Genomic DNA, 21,777 nt, shown 5'->3' with positions numbered 1-21,777 from the left:
ATGGCCAATGTGTCAAACCAGTTGCAGGATGCTTGTTTGAGTCCATAGATTGATTTTTGAAGACAACAAACTCGTGTCACTGATGTGTGGCTCATTGTGACACTAGCAAGTGCACTAGCCGTTCAAGTAATAAAGTAGAGAGTGAAGTATCGTTCCCATGAGGATTTAGGAAACAATTACCAATACTAAATTGAGCACTTCTTATCTGATCAACAAATAAATCAAAACTCTAATGAAAGCTAAGAAATCCTAAATTAAAATCTATCTAAATCATTGGTCCAATTGCCTTCAAATCAGGTTAGAAGAGTAAGCAGTAAATGTCAATCTCAGAATTCAGCAATCTATCAATTTGGATCATTCGAATAAATCATGATTGAGCCTTGGTTTGGTGCAACCCCAAGGTCATGAACAGCCTCTCTCAAGCGCATGTTCATCCTATGCATGAGTGACGGTTCTTCTATCTCTAGCAAGAATCTAATCCCCATGCATGCATTTCTTCAAACACTTCTAAGGCATCAATTCAAATCTGAATTGATCACCAACTGAATTGTGCAAGTTATCTCTAACCTTGCACTCAATTCAGTTCTTGAATAGTAGATTTGAATTCCTAGAGTCTCTCTCAAGCACTCTAGGAATTCCAAGCTGTAGATTAATTCGGCCAATCTGAAAATTGCAGATCTGAATTCTCTTTCAAGCAATTCAGATCTTGCAATCTCAGATCTGAGAATTCAGATCTGAGTTTTAAAGGTTAGTTGGCCGAATTACTCTACAATAACACCCTTATTCAAGAAACTTCAAGTATAATTCATGACCATTTGAATGAATCAAAAAGAATTAGATTGCTGAACTGAAATTTTACAAGCTGAAATACATCAAGGAAGAATGGAAACAAGGAGAAAGAAGAAAGAAAATATAACAAAGAAACTGAATTCAAATCAAAAGAGAATGAAACTGCAAATAATTTATTACAAAAGATCTTTGAATCACAAACCCTCAATTCGAACTCACCTTCTTCTTCTAGCTTGCTTGTCTTGAACTTCCTTCAGCCCTTCTTCTTCTTCCTTGCGCCTAGCCTTCTTCTCTTCTCTTCTCTCAATGTGGCCGAACCTCTAAGAGTGGGAGAGCCTTCCTCTCAAGCAATTGAACAACTTTCTCCCCTCCTAGAGGCCTCCTTATATAGTTTTTCAAGGGGGCTCTTGCCCCTTCTTGAAGTCTCTAGAATTGGGTGTATTACACCCCTCATGAACCTTCTAGAGTGCTCCCTCCTTCTCTTCAAGAAACATCTAGGAGTTGCCGCCCCTAGCTCCCTTTGGGCTGCTATTTGGGCTACAACTTAGCTTGCTTTTGATCTCAAGTGGGCTACACTCTAGGCTGTTATTTGGGCTAAAAATGGGCTGGGCTGAAATTTCCTTCTTGCTAGGCTTCTTCCCTTGGATTTTCCAAAGAGTTTCACTTGCTCTTCTTGGGCCGAATGAAATTCTCTTGCTCTCATGGCTGGGCCGGGCTGAACTTGATAAATTTTGGGTTTTCTTTTCTTGCTTTTGCCTTCTTTTTGTTGATTTGGCTCCCCCTGAAATCTTTCTTGCAATCAAGCTAAAATAGGGCAAAATTTAATTAAACCATCATAAAATTTCATGCAAAAACCTCATAAAATATAGATAAATTGTAGGTTCATCAAATACCCCCACACTTAAGCTTTTGCTTGTCCTCAAGCAAAGACATCAGCCATAAACTTAACATTCCCCCCTTCTGTTCTCACCATTTACCTGGTGAACTTTTTAAGATAGAAATGCATTGAGTAGTCGGGGAACTTTTGTAAGTGCTCAACTCTTATTCTTGTAAATTACCATTTAAGATATGTATCAGATCCAAGGAAAGGAGAATATGAATTTCATCATAGTCTAGCCTTCACTCCTAATTCATATATAAATCAGCTCCTTAATTGTCAAGGTTAATAATCAAATTTCACTAAGTTTCACATCTGTAACTGAATCTCAATGAGAGTTCAACTTTAGAGTGCCCCTTTGAACCTCAACTATCACCACAATTTCTTAATTCTAGGGGTGAGTGCATCTTATGCTCCATCTCACCCTTTTTTTTTTTTTTTTTTTTCGGTTTGAGTGCATTTTATGCTCCATCTCACACACTTTTCTCTCTCCTTTTTTTTTTTTTTGGTGTAAGTGCATCTTATGCTCCATCTCACACTGGTCACTTGCTTGAGGTAGGTAAATAGGACTCAGGTTCTAAGCTGCTAGTTTTACTATTCAGCTCAGAATAGCGGAGTCAATTTGGGCTTTTGTCATTCTTTGCAATTATTGAACCTCAAGAATCAGCACTTCAGATGTGCACTAGCTCTCTTGACCATTAACCATGAAATCAAGGGCTTCCATACACATGAAGATAGTTAGGGCTAGTCATGCTGAAAGGCATATTCAGCTCCCCTTTTCTCATGCATATATCAAATTGGGTCATTCACAAGAATAAAAACTTAACAAGTACATCAGTCTCCCTCAACTCATTGAATTCCTTCTTAAAAAAAAAATCATCAAATAAATAGTAATGAACTTGAGGGGTTCCAGTCTTTTTTGGTTATGTCATTGCCTGCATATGTGTGTTTGGGGTGAATGAGGTGCATGGTTTCAACCCCCATACCCTAGCCTCGGGCTCACTCCCCCACACTTAAGATGAACATTGTCCTCAATGTTCGTAGTGTTAGGGGATCAAACTTGCTAGAGCAAACTGAAGAAAAGAAAATGATGAACTGAGTCCTTAAAGAATTGGAATTTTGAGAAAAAGATCTTTATTTTACTAACTAATATTCTAAAAATGACAGAAAGATTCCTTAACCTGTTCATGAGCAAGCATAAAAGATTATTGGTTATCAAGATAAACAGTGGATGGAGGGGGTACAGTACCGCCCATTAAATATGGTTTCAGGCGCTGACCATTTACTTTAAACGTGCCCTGAATCGGGTGGATGAGCTCTATAGCCCCATGGGGAAAAACCTGTGAAATGGTAAAGGGTCCAGACCACCTGGATCTCAGCTTACCTGGAAACAAGCGGAGACGGGAATTATATAACAATACCTGTTGGCCTACATAAAAGTCCCGTCTCAACAAGTTCTTATCATGCCAGTTTTTTATTCTTTCTTTATAAACTTTGGCATTCTCATAGGTGGTAAGTCTAAATTCATCCAATTCATTCAATTGCAACCGCCTTTTAGCCCCTGTGGCCTGAATGTCAAAATTTAAGAATTTAAGAGCCCAATAGGCATTGTGTTCCAATGGCATGCTTTACCAAAGACCAATCTGTAGGGGGACATGCCAATGGGTGTCTTAAATGCAGTTCTGTATGCCCATAATGCATCATCTAATTTGATGGACCAATCTTTTCTAGCGGATGCTACGGTCTTTTCCAGAATTCTTTTGAGTTCCCTGTTAGCCAACTCCACTTGGCCACTGGTTTGTGGGTGATAAGGGGTAGCTAATTTATGTGTAATTCCATATTTCTGCATTAACCTCTCAAATTGGCTATTGCAGAAGTGAGTTCCCCTATCACTAATTATAGCTCGTAGAGTGCCAAATCGGGAGAATAGCTTCTTTAGGAAGTGTACCACCCTTCTTGAGTCATTTGTGGGTAAAGCCATGGCTTCTACCCATTTGGATACATAGTCAACTGCAACGAGGATGTACTTATTCCCAAAAGAATTCGGGAAAGGTTCCATGAAATCTATACCCCAAACATCAAAGATTTCACAGATTAAAATATTGGAAAGGGGCATTTCATTCCATCGGGAAATGTTTCCCGATCTTTGGCATTTGTCACATGTGGACACATACCGATGGGCATCTTTGAAAAGTGTGGGCCAATAAAAACCCGATTGCAAAACCTTGGCTGCAATGCGACTAGCTCCAAAATGACCTCCTGCTTCTTTATCATAGCAAAATTGGAGTACCGACTCCATCTCCTCGGGGACAGATCTCCTTATAATTTGATCTGCACACAATTTATACAAAAAGGGTTCCTCCCACAGATAGTATTTTACATCAGAAAGGAATTTCTTTTTCTGTTGATATGAAAGGTTAGGAGGAAGGACTTGTGCAGCTAGATAATTAGCAAAATCAGCATACCAAGGATATGAGTATTTCTGTATTGAGTACAACTGCTCATCCGGAAATTCTTCTCGAATGTTGCTGGTTATCTCCTCTTTTGAGCTTACCGTGTCCAACCGGGAGAGATGGTCAGCAGCCAGGTTTGCAGCACCCTTCAGGTCTTTAATCTCAATGTCAAACTCTTGCAATAAAAGGATCCACCTGATCAGTCTTGGTTTTGAATTTTGCTTGGTAAGCAAGTGCCTTAATGCCGAGTGATCTGTGTGGACAACAACCTTGGATAATATCAGATATGAACGAAACTTATCAAGTGCAAATATTACTGCTAGCAGCTCCTTTTCTGTGGTGGTGTAATTGAGTTGGGGTCCAGTCAAGGTTCTGCTAGCATAGTAAATTGGCTGAAAATGTTTGTTCATTCTTTGTCCTAAAACAGCTCCTATAGCAAAATCACTCGCATCACACATCAATTCAAATGGGAGGGTCCAATATGGTGCTACCATGATAGGTGCATGGATCAATTTGTCTTTCAAGATGTTGAAAGCATGAAGGCATTCAGTTGAAAATTCAAAAGGAACTTCTTTCTGAAGCAAGGTAGATAATGGCTTGGAAATTTTTGAGAAATCTTTAATAAACCTTCTATAGAATCTGACATGTCCTAAGAAACTTCTCAAAGAACGAACAGATGTTGGGGTTGGCAATTTTTCAATTGCCTCCACCTTGGCCTTGTCGACTTCTATACCTCTGTGAGAGATCTTGTGTCCAAGCACTATGCCTTCTTGCACCATAAAATGACATTTCTCCCAATTCAACACAAGATGTGTTTCTTTACATCTAGTAAGCACCTATTCCAGATTATTCAAACATGCATCAAACGAAGAGCCAAAAACTGAAAAATCATCCATGAAGATCTCAATAAATTTTTCAACCATATCAGAAAATATAGACATCATACATTGCTAAAAGGTTGCTGGGGCATTGCATAACCCAAAGGGCATCCTTCGGTATGCAAAGGTTCCATATGGGCAAGTAAAAGTGGTCTTTTCTTGATCTTCTGGTGCAATTGGTATCTGATTATACCCTGAATATCCATCCAAGAAACAATAATACTCATGCCCGGCTAGCCTCTCCAACATTTGATCCATAAATGGGAGAGGGAAATGGTCATTCCGGGTGGCTTCATTTAATTTTCTATAGTCAATACACACACGCCATCCGGTAACGGTTCTAGTAGGGATGAGTTCATTTTTCTCATTTGGAACAACAGTCGTACCCCCTTTTTTGGGCACAACTTGCACAGGGCTTACCCAAGAACTATCAGAAATAGGATAAATGATCCCAGCATCTAACAATTTAATTATTTCAGCCTTTACCACTTCTTTCATGTTGGGGTTCAGGCGCCTTTGGGGCTGAACGGAAGGCTTGCTATCCTCTTCCATCAAAATTTTGTGAGTATAAATTGATGGATTAATGCCTTTGATATCTTCTACCTTCCAAGCTATAGCATTTTTGTGTTCCCGCAGCACTCTTAATAATTTTTCTCTTTGTAAGGGATTCAGTGCTGCGGAAATTATCACGGGGAGATCTGATGGTTCCTCAAGGAAAGCATACTCTAAATGGGATGGTAATTGCTTCAGTTCAAGGGTGGGGGGTTCTTGGGGTGATGGCTTACCTGATGGTCCGGGCAATTTGCCTAAGTTCTCTAATTTAAGAAACCCCTTTCCCTTGAATTGAGGCTTATCATTCAGGTATGCTATCATGAGGTTTATTTTTTCATTTTCTGTTTCTTCAAGTTCTCCCTGCTGGAGGCAGAGTTCAAGAGGATCAGTTATTCTACTTACCTGGAAGCATTCATCAATTGTCAATTCAATGGCATCAATCATAAAACAAGAATCATCACTAGAGGGTGCATGTTTCATAGCATCAGACATTTTAAAAATTATCTCCTCATCTTGTATCCTAAGGCTGAGTTGTCCTTGTTGGACATCAATCATTGCTTTCCCGGTAGCCAGGAAAGGTCTCCCTAGGATAAGCGGGACCTCCACATCTTCTTGCATGTCTAACACAATGAAATCAACTGGAAAAATGAATTTGTCAACTTTAACTAACACATCTTCTATGATCCCCCTAGGATGTCTAATGGATCTATCAGCCAATTGTAATGCCACTCTAGTGGGTTGGGGTTCATTCAACCCCAATTTCTTGAAGATAGAATATGGCATTAAATTGATGCTAGCTCCCAGGTCACATAAAGCTTTTTCAATTTTTAAACTGCCAATGGTACAAGGAATAGTGAAACTCCCTGGATCTTTGAGTTTCTGAGGCAGCTTGTTCAGAAGGATAGCAGAACATTCCTCATTTAATGCAACTGTAGCCACATCTCCCAGTTTCCTTTTGTTTGCCAATAATTCCTTCAAAAACCTTGCATAGTGTGGCATCTGGGCTAAAGCATCAGCAAAAGGAATATTAATATGTAAACTTTTAAATATTTCAAGAAACTTACCAAATTCCTTCTCCAATTTTTGTTGCTTCAGCCTGTTAGGGAATGGAACTTGTGGTTGTTGGTGCATCCCTTGTTGTGCTTCTGGTTGTTCCGTCTTCTGTTGTCTGGTTCCAAGGCTTGTTTCTGCCTTGGGTTCAGCCCAATTCTTCTTTTCTACCTCAGGCAACTCTTTTCCACTTCTTAAGGTAATAGCTTGCACCTGCTCTCGTGGATTCACTTCAGTGTTGCTTGGAAGAGTTCCCGGCAGTCTGGAAGAGATTAATTGTGCCAATTGCCCCACTTGGTTTTCCAGGTTTTTGATTGAGGCTTCCTGGTTCTGGAACCTAGTTTCTGCACCTGCTATAAATTTTGTCATCAGTTCCTCCAAATTGGATTTCGGTTCAGGCTGATGATAAGTCTGGTGGAACGGCTTGGAAATATGCTGATTTGGCCAGGACTGGTTTGAATGTCCCCTCCATCCTGGATGAAAAGTATGGTGACTCTGGTAACCCTGCTGTCTTGACGAATTGCTGACATAGTCAACTTGTTCAGTAGATGGTCTGAACTGATTGCCAACTTGGCAGTCTGTACTGATGTGGCCTCCCCCACACAATTCACAATTAAGAGGCTGCACATGCATGGCAGCTATCTGCATTTCATCTATTTTTTTACTGAGTGCTCCTATTTGTGCAGCTAGTGCTGTATAAGTGTCAACATTATGCAAGCCTTGCTGCTTCCTAGTTTGAGTCCTTTCCGAATGCCATTGATAATTGTTGGCTGCCATTTCCTCAATAAGTGCATGGGCAACCTCAGGAGTTTTATTATTTATGGATCCTCCGGCTGCAGCATCTAATATGGTCTTATTTGAGTCAGTAAGACCATTATAGAAAGTCTGCACTTGCAGCCAAATGGGGAGGCCATGGTGAGGAACTCTCCTTAACAGCTCCTTGTATCTTTCCCATGACTCATATAAAGATTCCCCCTCTTGCTGGAAAAAAGTAGTGATGTCATTCCTCATTTTAGCAGTTTTAGAAGGGGGAAAATATTTAGAGAGAAAACGGCTGGCCATTTCGTCCCATGTGGCTATAGATCCTGCCGGTAATGAGTTCAACCAAACTTTGGCTTTATCCTTCAAAGAAAATGGGAATAACCTCAGCCGGATGGCATCATCACTTACCCCATTGTGTTTGAAGGTGTCACAGATTTCCAAGAAGTTAGCAATATGGGCATTCGGATCCTCATGGGCCATACCACAAAACTGAACCGTATTTTATATCATTTGGATTATGGCCGGTTTAATTTCGAAGTTATTGGCAGCAATAGTTGGCCTGATAATGCTGGAGACAGTCCCGGTGAGGGTAGGCTTGGCATAATCCATCATAGTTCTTTGTTCAGCCATTTCTTGTGCTTCTTGTCTGACTTGCTTAGCAGCTCTCAAACGGACACGGAGAGTCCGTTCAATCTCTGGGTCGTAAAGGATCTCTTCCAGTTCAGGTCTGCTTGTCATAAACTGTTAAAGTCAAAGCAATAAAAATGCCAATATTCACAAAAGAAAATAAATAACTAATACTATCACACTGAAAATGTAAAGTGAAGTATTGGAATACAAAACCTACATCCTATCATGAATAAATGAAGCCGATTATACTAAAAGCAGATTTAAACCAATCATCTTATTCAAGGTTCCTTTATCTACATCCATCGATTGCAACATCTGAATTCAGACCCAATTTAGATCTGAGTTCAAATCTACAAGTCTTTGGTATTGTTAGTCTAGAGAAATTAATAAATAATAATTCAGATCTGAGCTGGATATCTCATACACACTCATTGGTATACACTACAATATACATCCATTAAGGTTGGAATCAATTCTGTGATGCTTTAGGGCTGAAATCAGATCTGATCTAAAAAAAAAAATTTAAAAGGATCTGAAATAAACTAAAACCAGTCCTGAGTTAGGCTTGGGTTAAAAACTCTACAATTGAAGCTCAAACCTGTATAGCTGATGCATATCAAACACTTGCTAAGACCTGAAAATTGGGTCTGCAATGTTTGGTATTGCAAGCTATTCGGCCCATACAACTTTTGTAGAAATCAGAAATCAGGTCTGCTAACTGTTGCACTATAGCAGCCCTGCTACAGATCTGAATGCTAAAAGAAATACTTGGAAAGTGCTAATTTTTCTTAAATATCTGAGGCATAACAATTATTCAATCCAAACATACACCTCCTTAGCTAATGTAGCTCGGTTACAAGTGGGTAAAGCCAAGAATTCAGTCCACCCAGAATTCATAGTATGCTCTGTATCAGTTCAGTCCTCACATCATATCAACTGCATTTCAGATTTGAATTTCTCTCATTCCTTGCTATCCATTCACCCTTGAGGCAGGTTGGATGTATCCTAGGGTGGATTGGGGTAGTGATGGCACCCAATTCACCTCAAACTTGCATCGGTTCAGATCTGAGTTCAGAGGAATTCAGATCTGAACTGAGCAGATCTGTAACAGCAGAATTCAGATCTGAACTCAAGTTTGAGTTTGGATCTGAATTCTCAATTGCCTTACCTTCAGTTATTGCTACCAAATTGTTTTTGGGGAATAGCAGAAGTGCCCTAGGGTGAATTGGGGTGGTGATGACACCCAATTCCCCTCAAAATTTCATCAGTTCAGGTCTGAGTTCAGAGGAACTCAGATCTGAACTGTTGCAGATCTGCAATAGCAGAATTCAGATCTGAGTTCTGATCCGAATTCTCAATTGCTCCTCTGGTTGTTCAAAAGATCTCCCCCTTTTTTCTTTCATTTGTTTTTTTTTTTTTTTTTTGTTTTTGTAACGAAAGAAAAGAATAATAAAATCTGAAACACAAGCAACTCTTTTCGGCTGAGGGCTGCAGATCTGAAATCTACTGATCTGAGTGCCGAATGCAACTCAGATCTGCAACACTCATGTTTATGTGAATTTTTTTTCTTTTTCTTTATTCTTTTTGAAAGGAACAACACCAAGATTGAATAGAAATCAAATATGCCTTTATTAAAATGAAACTGAAACCAGAAAAAGAGAGTAATCTACTTAAGAAAGAAGAAACATAACTACATGAGTACAGCAGTTGCAGTCCAAGCTGAAATGAAAAAGTTAGCAAATTAACCCAACTATGAATGCAATGCTGAATGAGATCAGATTAAGAATGCTCAAGTTTCCTAATATTGCTTCTCTAAATCCCCGGCAACGGCGCCAAAAACTTGATGTGTGGCTCATTGTGACACTAGCAAGTGCACTAGCCGTTCAAGTAATAAAGTAGTGAGTGAAGTATCGTTCCCACGAGGATTTAGGAAACAATTACCAATACTAAATTGAACATTTCTTATCTGATCAACAAATAAATCAAAACTCTAATGAAAGCTAAGAAATCCTAAATTAAAATCTATCTAAATCATTGGTCCAATTGCCTTCAATTCAGGTTAGAAGAGTAAACAGTAAATGTCAATCTCAGAATTCAGCAATCTATCAATTTGGATCATTTGAATGAATCATGATTGAGCCTTGGTTTGGTGAAACCCCAAGGTCATGAACAACCTCTCTCAAGTGCATGTTCATCCTATGCATGAGTGACGGTTCTTCTATCTCTAGCAAGAATCTAATCCCCATGCATGCATTTCTTCAAACACTTCTAAGGCATCAATTCAAATCTGAATTGATCACCAACTGAATTGTGCAAGTTATCTCTAACCTTGCACTCAATTCAGTTCTTGAATAGTAGATCTGAATTCCTAGAGTCTCTCTCAAGCACTTTAGGAATTCCAAACTGTAGATTAATTCGCCCAATCTGAAAATTGCAGATCTGAATTCTCTTTCAAGCAATTCAGATCTTGCAATCTCAGATCTGAGAATTCAGATTTGAGTTTTGAAGGTTAGTTGGCCGAATTAATCTACAATCACACCCTTATTCAAGAAACTTCAAATACAATGCATGACCATTTGAATGAATCAAAAAGAATTAGATTGCTGAACTGAAATTTTACAAGCTGAAATACATCAAGGAAGAATGGAAACAAGGAGAAAGAAGAAAGAACATATAACTAAGAAACTGAATTCAAATCAAAAGAGAATGAAACTACAAATGATTTATTACAAAAGATCTTTGAATCACAAACTCTCAATTCGAACTCACCTTCTTCTTCTAGCTTGCTTGTCTTGAACTTCCTTCAGCCCTTCTTCTTCTTCTTCCTTGCGCCTAGCCTTCTTCTCTTCTCTTCTCTCAAGGTGGCCGAACCTCTAAGAGTGGGAGAGCCTTCCTCTCAAGCAATTGAACAACTTTCTCCCCTCCTAGAGGCCTCCTTATATAGTTTTTCAAGGGGGCTCTTGCCCCTTCTTGAAGCCTCTAGAATGGGGTGTATTACACCCCTCATGAACCTTCTAGAGTGCTCCCTCCTTCTCTTCAAGAAACTCCTAGAAGTTGCCGCCCCTAGCTCCCTTTGGGCTGCTATTTGGGCTACAACTTAACTTGCTTTTGAGCTCATGTGGGCTACACTCTAGGCTGTTATTTGGGCTAAAAATGGGCCTTCCTTGCTGGGCCGAATTCTCCTCATAGCTAGGCTTCTTCCCTTGGATTTTCTAAAGAGTTTCACTTGCTCTTCTTGGGCCGAATGAAATTCTCTTGCTCTCATGGCTGGGCTGGGCTGAACTTGATAAATTTTTGGGTTTTCTTTTCTTGCTTTTGCCTTCTTTTTGTTGATTTGGCTCCCCCTGAAATCTTTCTTGCAATCAAGCTAAAATACGGCAAAAATTTAATTAAACCATTATAAAATTTCATGCAAAAACCTCATAAAATATAGATAAATTGTAAGTTCATCATTGACGAACTCTTGTTTGTCGACTTGCTAGATGCAGATTTCCTTTTGTTTACCTAACCTAGTGGATAACCTAGGATTTCATAGCACCGGTCCTTCGTGTGTCCATTGCAATTGTAGTGGTCGCATCTGAATTTCGGGCGGGTAGATTTATCTTGTGGCTTTGATGATGCAGCGGCCACATGCAGTGCTGCTATTTCGATAATAGGTACTTGTTGAGGCGAGAGACTTTGGTGGCGTTCTTCTTGCACGATTAGTGCATAAATGCGACTAACGTTAGTCAAGGAATCAAGACTGAGGATGTGAGAGTGAACAATGTTAAAATTCTCACTCAATCCCATCAAGAACTGATATACTTTTTCTTTCTCACGTTCAACAATGAATTCCTTTGTTGTACCTCCACATGAGTAGGTTGGGATTGAATTATAGGTTGCTAATTCATCCCATAAGGCTTTGAACTTTGTGAAGTAAGCTGAAACAGAGAGATTCTCCTGTCAGAGCAGTGCTAAGTCTCTCTTGAGTTGAAATATTCGAAGTGCATTTTCTTGTGAGAATCGCTCTTCCAGATCATGCCAAATCTCATGAGTAGAGTCGACATACGCCACACTTTCATGCAATTCACGGGACAAGGAGTTGAAGATCCAAGAAATGACCATGTAATTGCACTTATTCCAAGCCAATTCTTGATCATATGACTTTTTTGGTTTCTTGATCGTCCTGTCCACAAAACCAAGCTTGTTCTTGGCACACAATGCATGTCGCATTTCTCTATTCTAGGTGGAATAGTTTTCTCCATTTAATGGATAGGAAACCAAGATTAAACCTGGATTATTCGAAGGATGCAAAAAGAAAGGAGAGATTGGATTAGAGGTAGCATCTGAGCCACCAGTTGCAGTGCTGGCAACCATTAATTCCTGTGATTTGTAGATGCAAAGAAAGAACAAAGAAAGAACGGATCGAGAGCCTGAGGCGCTTTGATACCATGTACAATTAATGGAAGCTTGTACTAGTATTGATATGAGCAGATATTTATAAGGTATTACAGAAGACTCTAGAATGTAAATTATAGCTGTTACAATTGAATTGTACACATGGATTCTATAACAGAATTGTACACGTGGATAACATATTTTGTAATATCTTTCTTTTCTTTTGAAGCTTTGTAGTTTGATTTATTCACTAACTTCTCATATAATTGCATTAACTTGAATATTTGACATTTTGTAGAATCTTTTCTTCTATTGTGTTCCTTATTGTTTATCTACAAGATAGAAGTTCTCTTAGCGTAGTTATAAGAGCTACTAACTCTACTAACATTATCAATTACACTAATATACTAATTTCCTTTACTTTTTTTTATTGTTTTGTTGCTTACATTTATTGTTGATTTCCATTCTAATAATCTATATTTTTCTGCAATTAGTTTTGCTAATTTGATAGTCGGTCCATCTGTTAGCTATCCGAGTGTAGTAGGTTCATTTCTCTGCTACTTATTTGTTTGTGGTTGGTCCTCTCTCTCCAACTCTTATTTTACATTTACTATTCTTATTATTTATTAAGTAAAGAACCACTAACCCTAATAGTAGGTTATAGTTCTTTAACTACTCAATTTACATTTCGGTTGCTATCTTCTTGTTAGCAGTCTTTATCATTATTGTTAGTATGCTTAATTGTTGATTGCTAACCCATGTACCTCCTGCTACCATATTTGTTTATCTGTTTTATAGTTATTAGGTTTCTTAGTTCAACAACTAGAAGTATTTTAACTTAAGGCCCGTTTGGCATATTTTTTTGGGAAGATCTTCTGGTAGCTTTAACAGTCAAAAGATGCATTGAGCTTTTGCATGAAGATCTGAGCAGCCCAAAGCATGTTTGGTAGATGTGCATCTTTCCGTGCATCTTTCTGCGTGAGAATAAAATGTGAAAGACGTGATAAGCTTCATTTAAAGCTTCCCAAAATCAGCCCAAAATGGGCTTCGTGTCTTTTCGGTGTTTCGCCTTTTGCTGGCTAGATCTTCCGCATGCCAAATGGAAATAAACCGAAAATCGGTCTTCTTAGCTTGTAAACAACCGAAAAACTACGCGGAAAGACGCGCCACATGGGCTCTTTAATCAATTGATGAACCTAACTAACTAAGACTCTAGACTTTCGTTGCATATTATCTATTACAAGGATTAGATTCAATTTATGGTGAAGGATCTTGAGCCAGATTGTTAAGGGTCTGAGAATTGGGATAGAATTCCAAGACAGTCCGAGTTTTTAGATCTCTACCCTATTCACCCCACCTCTTGGATAAGGCCATCGGTTCCAACAGATAGTAGTTGATAAATAAATTGAACAAACAAATCTTCAACTTGCTATCTAGTTAGTGGTACTATAGTTAAACAAATAAATATAAACAATGAAAGTAAATAACTATAGAAATGTAAAGGGCAGCTGAATGTAAATGGAAATTGCACCTAAGATGTGTGCTTGAGTAGTTGGAGAGAGAGGACCAACCACTAAAGTAGTAGAGATAGCTACAATATGATAGTTGAGATGGGGACCAACTATCCAAGTATAATCAACTTGAGATTCAAGTAGTTGTTAGCTACTATCAAAATCTCAATGACAAATCCAACTATAGTAAATGTAAAAAAGCTAGAATAATGGTTAGCAATATGAAAATGTTAGTAAGAAATAGAAGCCTCAAAATTGTTAAATCAAATGGTTAGTGCAGTTAGTGATGTTAGTTGGTTAATAGTTTAGTAACTGTACTAAATGACCTTTTATCTTGCAAATGAAAAGAAAGGAAGACAAAATAAAACAAGATTTGCAAGATTTCAAGGGATAAATCATTGCAGTTATTTGTGAATCTTAGAAATTAAAAGTTGTAAAACTTGAAAGAAAAAGAAACAAATACAAGCCATGCAATATTTTAGAGGTTTGACCAAGCTTGCCTATGTCCTCTACCTTAGACCACCATCGTAGATTTCCACTAAATTGATTGGATTTCTTGAGCACTAGTTAAGCCTTTACAACTAGCAAGACTTTACGAGTGCATGCAATACCTAAACCGCTAGACTTCATGGGTGCCAATTCAACCAAAACCAATAGGGTTTCTAGGTGCCTGCAAAACTGTGTAGTTGGCCTTAACAGAGATACTAACAAGATCTTAATGGTGTTAAACAAGTTGAACACCTACCTACTCAAAGATCTTTATTTGTTTAGCATAGGAACATATTTTACAAGCAATAGAAGCCTCTCTTGTTGAGTACCCATTTTCTCAAACATCTTTATTTCTTTAGCACATTAGCAAATTTTACAAGCAAGAGAAGCCTTTTAATTGGAAAATATGAACAATAGATGTACAAATTAAACTTTGTTGTTAGATAGTATATACCCTTTGCTCCAATCAGATTGATGTATATTTGACATTTATTATAAATGAATAAAAGTAAATAATTGATTTGTGTTATATCTGATATGTTTTTGTGTAATTACCCTTAAATTGGACACTTATCAGACTCATGTTAGTTTAGAATATTCACACCCGTTGGATAGACCTGTGGAGGTTTACTCTGCCAAGGCTGACACTAATGTGCTGCCAAGTCAGTTGGGGTAGCTTGTCTTAGCTACTAGGGTTAGACCCGAAGCACATGTAGTGTGGGTTTGGTTGAAACTCTAAGCCGGACCATTTTCTAGTTATGCCATGGATCTTGGAGACAAATGGGCAGAATTGGAAAGTTACACCTAACCCCTAGACTCGATTATGGTACTACACTAGGTGTTAGAATGGTTTGTCTTTGATATGTCAATCAGTGAGATCCTTAGCAAGGGTCAAAACCTGGGTATGTTGGGAGAGTCTAAGAATTCACCTGAGTGGGTGATCATAATGACAGAATCAGCCCCTTTATCGGACAAAGTGAATAATCGGGGACTACACTCTCTCTGATGGAAACCTAAACTGCCAGTAGTTGATTTTAAACTTGTTTGGGATTTGTTTTGCAATATATATATATATATATATATATATATATATTATGTTTTTATGAAAAAGGTTTGCAAAGGTTTTAATTCCTAGAAACCTTCCGAGTAGAGAGTGCGACACTGTACCTTGCAGCCGAGGGAGAGGTCATCTCTTGTCGGGCAGTGTTTGATCATTATGTGTTGAGAGGCTAAGTGTAAGACCATTTAGGGCTTTTATACATGATGGGCTAATCTCACTTAAGACCATGGTCCTTAGGCTTTCATAAGGTGGTTGGACCCAAGGACCATTTAGTGTAAATGTTGGGCCTGTTAAGAGCCCATATTGATGGGCTCAGGGGTTCACTATGTTCAGTAGTGAATTCAGCCAAGCCTTGTAATAGAGGTTAGGTTGAACTCATATGGATTTTGTGAGGATCAATGTTAGGGTCCCACACCATACAAAGAGAGCTAAGTTATCCAACAATTAAGAGGGAAGTGAGCCTGATGTCTTAATGGGCCTAAAGCCCATTTCGAACTAGATTAATTATTTGGGCGAATTAGGGTTTAGATCTAGGTTTGGATCAGCAAGAGGATAAGATAAGTCTTATCCACTACTTAAGAGTTCAGATCCAAATAAAGATTTGGATCAAAAGAACTCCTCCTAATAGGATTAGGAAAGTTGATCCTTAAGGCTTATAAACAGAGGGCGAACTACTTTAGTTAAACACTTTTACTGCTCTCAGTTCTTTCCCTTTGTTCTTGCTGTCCTACCCTATTCAATCTCCAGTTCTTGGATTGATCAAGATTCGATCTTGGTTCTAATTTTTGCTAGAAAAATCATATATGAATTTGTGCTCACCTCCCTTTCCTGATCCTTGCTGAAGGACTGCATTGTTGATCCTGCTTCATCTAAGCTGTGCCATCTTTAGTGGATGCAGGATTTGGTACACTCTTTGGGCGTGAACACCTACTTTGGGAGCTACGTTTGTGGATTCTGTATCAAGTATATCACACCCTTATTTTGGTTCAAGATCTGGTCCAATTTGTTTCAAAAACGACCCTTGAAAAATGTAGTTTTTCTAAAACTAGGAATATGATTCCTAGAAGGGAGAAAGAAAATTTTTGAAATTTTGCCTAACGACCCTGCATGGTTTGGCCATCCATATGACGAATCTCTCTTCCATTCAATGGTATCAAAGCCATGTTCAAGTCTTGAACCAAATTTAGACCAGATCTGAAGTTGTGCATGTGGGTAGAAATTGTTCTACCCAATTTGCGCAAGTTGGCAATTTTTCTGAGAATTCAGTTATCAGTTTGGGTGTATGATCTGAAAATTAATTCCTTATTATTTTGCTATAATTATGGAATGGTTTTGTGCTTGTTTCTTGAATATTTGGGCTATTTGTGTGATGGAGATCAAAATCTTTTATAGCGCCAAGATCCGTGCACCCCACAATCTTTATTCTATTATTTTGGTCTGTAAATAATTTTTTTTTATTTTTAAGCAAAATATATAGGATTTGATCTGATGTAATTAATAAAAAAATTATGGTTTTTCTATTTTCTTACATTGGAAGAATTGGTGGAGTGCACGGAGGAGAAAAAATTTTGCAAATACGAGATATGCAATCTGTGATTTGTAGAAAATAATTCTGCTATCTGTGATTAATATTTTTCTTCCAGGTTTGTAGATTGTCCAAGATCATCACACTTACAACCTTATGATTATGTTTTTCTTTTTGATCTTGATTGTCAATTCGGTTGTAATTAATTTCAAATTATGTTCTTGATAATTGCATCATGTATTGGACACCCAACCCTAAGCCAATTTGACTAAGTTTGGTCCAATTTGGTTGGACCAAACCCATGGTTTGATGGGGTATGTTCTTAGCCCCATGGGTCACGTTTTAGGTGACCCAAATTTGGTTATGGGCCAAGGGTTTGATGGCCCCTAGCCCGTTTTGGGCCCATTTGAATCTGACTTTAAGAAAGTCAGTGGAAGCCACTTTGGATTGACCTAAATTAGATTTAGGGATGTTTCAAATTATTCCCTATAGATATATAAGTGCATGTGATAGGGAAATTCATATGATGAATTCTCTAAAGATCTTCCGTAATTAGCATGAAGATGAGTTGTATTATCAATGAGGAGATGCACAATAAAATTGGGTTATCCATTTGCTGGTCCAGTTTGTTGGATTGCTTCATAAGATGATATGGGTGTCATAGACCGATGTGGGAGGGGCCTATCCTAAAACGGAAGACTCTCTCATGGTACATTAGGGTCCATGATATGATGGGTCAACACTTACTGGACATAAAGGTTTAACCTAAAATGGCAATGAACCTTATCTGACAAAGGCCAAAGGGAAAGATCATAAGATGAGTGGATATGATATTTCGCAAAAAGTGGTGGGGTTTTGCAGCTGAATTAGTTGGCTCCATGCACCTATGTGATTTTTCACATTTCTAGAGACATGATCACGTCTCCGTCACTGAGATGGGAGGGAAATCTCAGAGATGAAAAAATGGAAATGGAACATAGATAAATCCCTTTCTATGTAAATAACATGAATCAATTTTTAGGTCATGGATTAATATTTTGCCTTTTATAAAAAATGACGAATGGACAATTCGCCAAATTGTTGGATGATAACAAGCTTAAGGGACCTAATTACGCTAACTAGTTCTGTAACCTTATGCTGGTTCTGACGTCCGAGAAATTGGACAAGGTAGCCAAAAACCCTGCACTAGAACGTCCGGGTGATAGGGCTTCCAAGGCTTGCAAGAAGGAATATCAACAATGGGAAAATAAGAACTCTCTTGTCCGGTGTTATATCATAGCCTCCTTGGACAATCTAATACAGAGACAGTTCGATAAGATCGAAGTGTCCAAGGATATGATGGATAGTCTGAGGACAATGTATGAAGAGCATAATCGTTCTACTCAACAAAAGGTCTTAAAGTTGTTTATGACCACATAGATGTTTGAGAATCAACAGGTCATGACCATTGTCTTAAGATGATGGGCTATATTTATGAATTAGAGGCTCTCGACTCTAGGCTAGATGATGACACGAAAATTGATGCTGTCTTAAATTCTCTCCCTCCCACCTTCAATCATTTTATCATGAACTATGATGGAGGGTGATTTGGCCCGACCTCGCAGCACGGATACACGTGGGTGTGACTTTGCTCAAATAGTGACTCAGCATGACAGCGCAACGAGCGTGAACCCAACTCGGAGGGAATGTCCCACCGAGTACAGCTCGACAACTCGGCGGGTAAACTACTCGCCAGGAGCCGCCTTACCCGCACCTCCTCCCCGGGGTTAAGGCACTTCGGGACGTCCCGCGCGTGCCACCTCAGCCTTGCCTATAACGGCTGTGGCAGGCTGAAAGTGGCGGTTATACCTGCCCTGTCAGAAGTCAGAGGGCCTGAAGCAATGGAATTCGGTTATAAGGGGATCATTCTCAAGGAACAAGGTATCTTCGAATCACTTGTGCAACCTTCACTCTTAGCCTTTCGTTTCCCTTCTCTTCTTGCACATAGTACTGACTTAATCATCGGAGTGTTCCCATCGGGAAACCCCCCGGGAGTTCTTCCTCTTTCCTCTCGTCTTAGGTACCTCTCAGGAGTCACGCGAGTGCCAGCTAGGAGTGACCGGATCGTGCAACATCATTTGGCGTCGTTTGTGGGAATCACTTCAAAAGGCCTTTCTCCCTAAACTTTTACAGTTCTTTTCTTCCTTGAAAAAATCCAACAATCATGGCTTCCTCTAGCAACGTCAGACGAAGCACGAAATTGGATAACTCCAGGGAACAACCCCAGTTTCCTACTGTCTGCATCGGACGGTTCACCGTCCCCCTCTCGGTGGATGGAATCCCCAGCTTGAATGTGCCTCTGATAGTGGCACCTGTCCTCGCCCCACTCCCTGCTACAGTCGGAACGACGTTCACCGAACCTTCGGTCATGCCACCAGCGGCCAGCCCGAACCAACTGGAGGACTTGGTGTAGTGCATGCGAGCCATGCAGGCCCAAATGCAATAGTTCCAACAACTTCAGCTCTATCAACAACACTACCGCACTAGGTCTCCCAGTATTAGTATCAGCAGCAGTTCCCCCAGCTGCCTCAACCTCAACTTCAGCAACCGCAGTTCCTGCCCCAGCACCCAGCCTCGCATCAAGTTAAGTCTCGCCGCCAGGACGAGCGCACCTCTGGCCAAGGAGAGGCCCCTCAAAACCTCCCAAAAAACTAGGCCTCCCGTGCGGCAGACGAGAGAGACTGGCTACCCCGGTCTCGCCACGGGCAGACAGGTCAGGAGGACCCCAGCTCGCCAGGCCTACAACACCTCGGCAATCGAAGCTTGAAACCCCGCTCTTTGAGAACCGGTTCGAGATCCTAGAAATAGACTCCAAACAGGATCCCTCTGTCTGCAGCCATCACCAGCAAACTGGGTTACTTCATGCACAAACCATTCCGGACAGCATAGAGGTGAGCAGCACGAACGCCGAGCCCACCAAGAAGTAGAGACGCCGCCACCGAGCTCGCAGATCTGTTACTTGCGATTTGCTCAGGCTCGGGGGCAAAGAAGAGGTAAGCTCGGCCGAAGTCAAAGCTCCCCTCCTCTCAGTTCCATCCCCCTTGTCTTTCAAACTCTTGGCAATCCCAATGCCCAAAGACTTCAAGCTCCCTCCTCTTGATAAGTATGACGGGTCGTTTGACCTAAATGACCACATAGATGCCTTTCAGTCACAGATGTACCTGGCGAGAGCTAGTGAGTCATGCATGTGCGTGGCCTTTTCCACTACTTTTAGGGGAGCAGCCCGCACGTGGTACCGAAACTCGGCACCTGGGTCAATAAGAAGTTGGGCAGAGTTCGCACAAGCCTTCACGTTCCACTTCGTCACCAACAAACGGTGCCCGCGAACTGAAGAAAGCCTCCTCAACATAGTGCAAAGAAAGGGAGAGTCCATATGGGGCTATATCAAGCGGTTCAACGATGCTTGTATGTAGATACCGCACCTGGACCCCGCCGTACGCCTTGCAGCAGCCAAGAAAGGCATGACACACAAAGAGTTCAAATGGCACATGGCCGTCAACTAGCCCGCGACCATAACCGAGTTTTTGAAGCTTGCGGACAAGTTCATAGCCATAGAAGAGGAGATCAACCAGAAGGGCGAGGGCGCGCCCGAAAAAAGAAAGAGAGAAGGAGAGCATTCCAATCAAGGGGACAACTGAAAGAAAAAGGATACAGTTCGGGGGCAAAGCTGGGTCAATTGTTCCGAGCTCCTGTAGCGGACCAAGCTGGTTACACCCCACTGAACGCAAAGCGGGCCGAAATCCTGATGGCGATCAAGGATGCCCCGTACGTGAAATGGCCACCCCATCTAAGGGGGAATCCCAATGAAAGAAATAAGAGTCTGTATTGTAGTTTTCACAAAGATCACGGTCACAGTACCAAGAGTTGTAAAAACCTCCGCGATGAGATAGAGGAGCTTATCCGTCACGGATATTTTAGAAACTTTGTACAAAATAATAATAACAATAGTAATAGAGCAGGTCGGCAAGGGGAGCACGGTAAGGATGCTCCCGAGTCCAGCAGCAGGCTAACCGAACAACCGCAGAGGCAGCCTCCGGAGGAGAGGCCAGTTCGGGGGACCATCCACAAGATAGTGGGAGGTTCGATCATTGCGGGTTGCACTTCAGCAGTAGCTCGGACGTCAGTTCGTGAGGCCACCCGGGAAGAGCAGAACCTCCCAAAGCGGCCGAAGATGGGAGACCCAATTTTCTTCACAGAAGACGATGCACGAGGGGTCCACTATCCCCATATGATGCGCTCATAATAAAGCTAAGAATCAATGACTTCGAGGTCAGACGCGTACTCGTTGACTCAAGCAGCTCAGCCGACATCCTCTTCAAAGTTGTGTTCGACCAGCTTCAGTTGTAGAGAGGCAACCTGAAGCCTATAGACACTCCTTTGGTGGGTTTCAGCGGAGAAGAAGTCCGGCCCCTTGGAAAAATAACAGTACCTGTGGAGGTCGGCACATGGCCTTGTGTGGTCAGATTCAAACACGACTTCCTGGTAGTCGTGACCCCCTCCCCCTACAATGCCATAATATGTCGACCGATCACCCATGTCCTATGGGCGGTGGTCTCCACTTACCATTTGGTTATGAAGTTCCCAACAGACCTCGGTGAGGGGGTAGCGTGGGGCGACCAGCTCGAGTCCCACAAGTTCTATGTTGCCACCCTGAGGGGAAAACCAAGGTGGCTGACGACCTCAAAATGGAGCGGCCCACGGAGCAAGGCAAAGAGCGATCCGCACCCACGAAAGAAATAGTTGTGGTCTCGACCTCAGTAGCAGACACAGCTCGGACGCTTCAGA

General features: G+C 40.6%; 1 non-coding gene across 1 annotated transcript; it reads left to right on the top strand.

Annotated features, from left to right (window-relative positions):
- Window positions 1–7,506: 7,506 nt before the first annotated feature.
- Window positions 7,507–7,613, top strand: LOC148852635 (small nucleolar RNA R71). The gene has a single exon (XR_016100058.1). It is a non-coding gene; the product is annotated as a small nucleolar RNA R71 (small nucleolar RNA).
- The last annotated feature ends 14,164 nt before the right edge of the window (window positions 7,614–21,777 follow it).

Source organism: Nelumbo lutea, chromosome 5 (genome assembly GCF_056320005.1).
Source record: "Nelumbo lutea isolate HS-2025 chromosome 5, American lotus-T2T, whole genome shotgun sequence".
NCBI classification, from domain to species: Eukaryota; Viridiplantae; Streptophyta; class Magnoliopsida; order Proteales; family Nelumbonaceae; genus Nelumbo; species Nelumbo lutea.
Note: the sequence above shows the minus strand (reverse complement) of the source record. Positions and strands in the feature narration are given on the sequence as shown.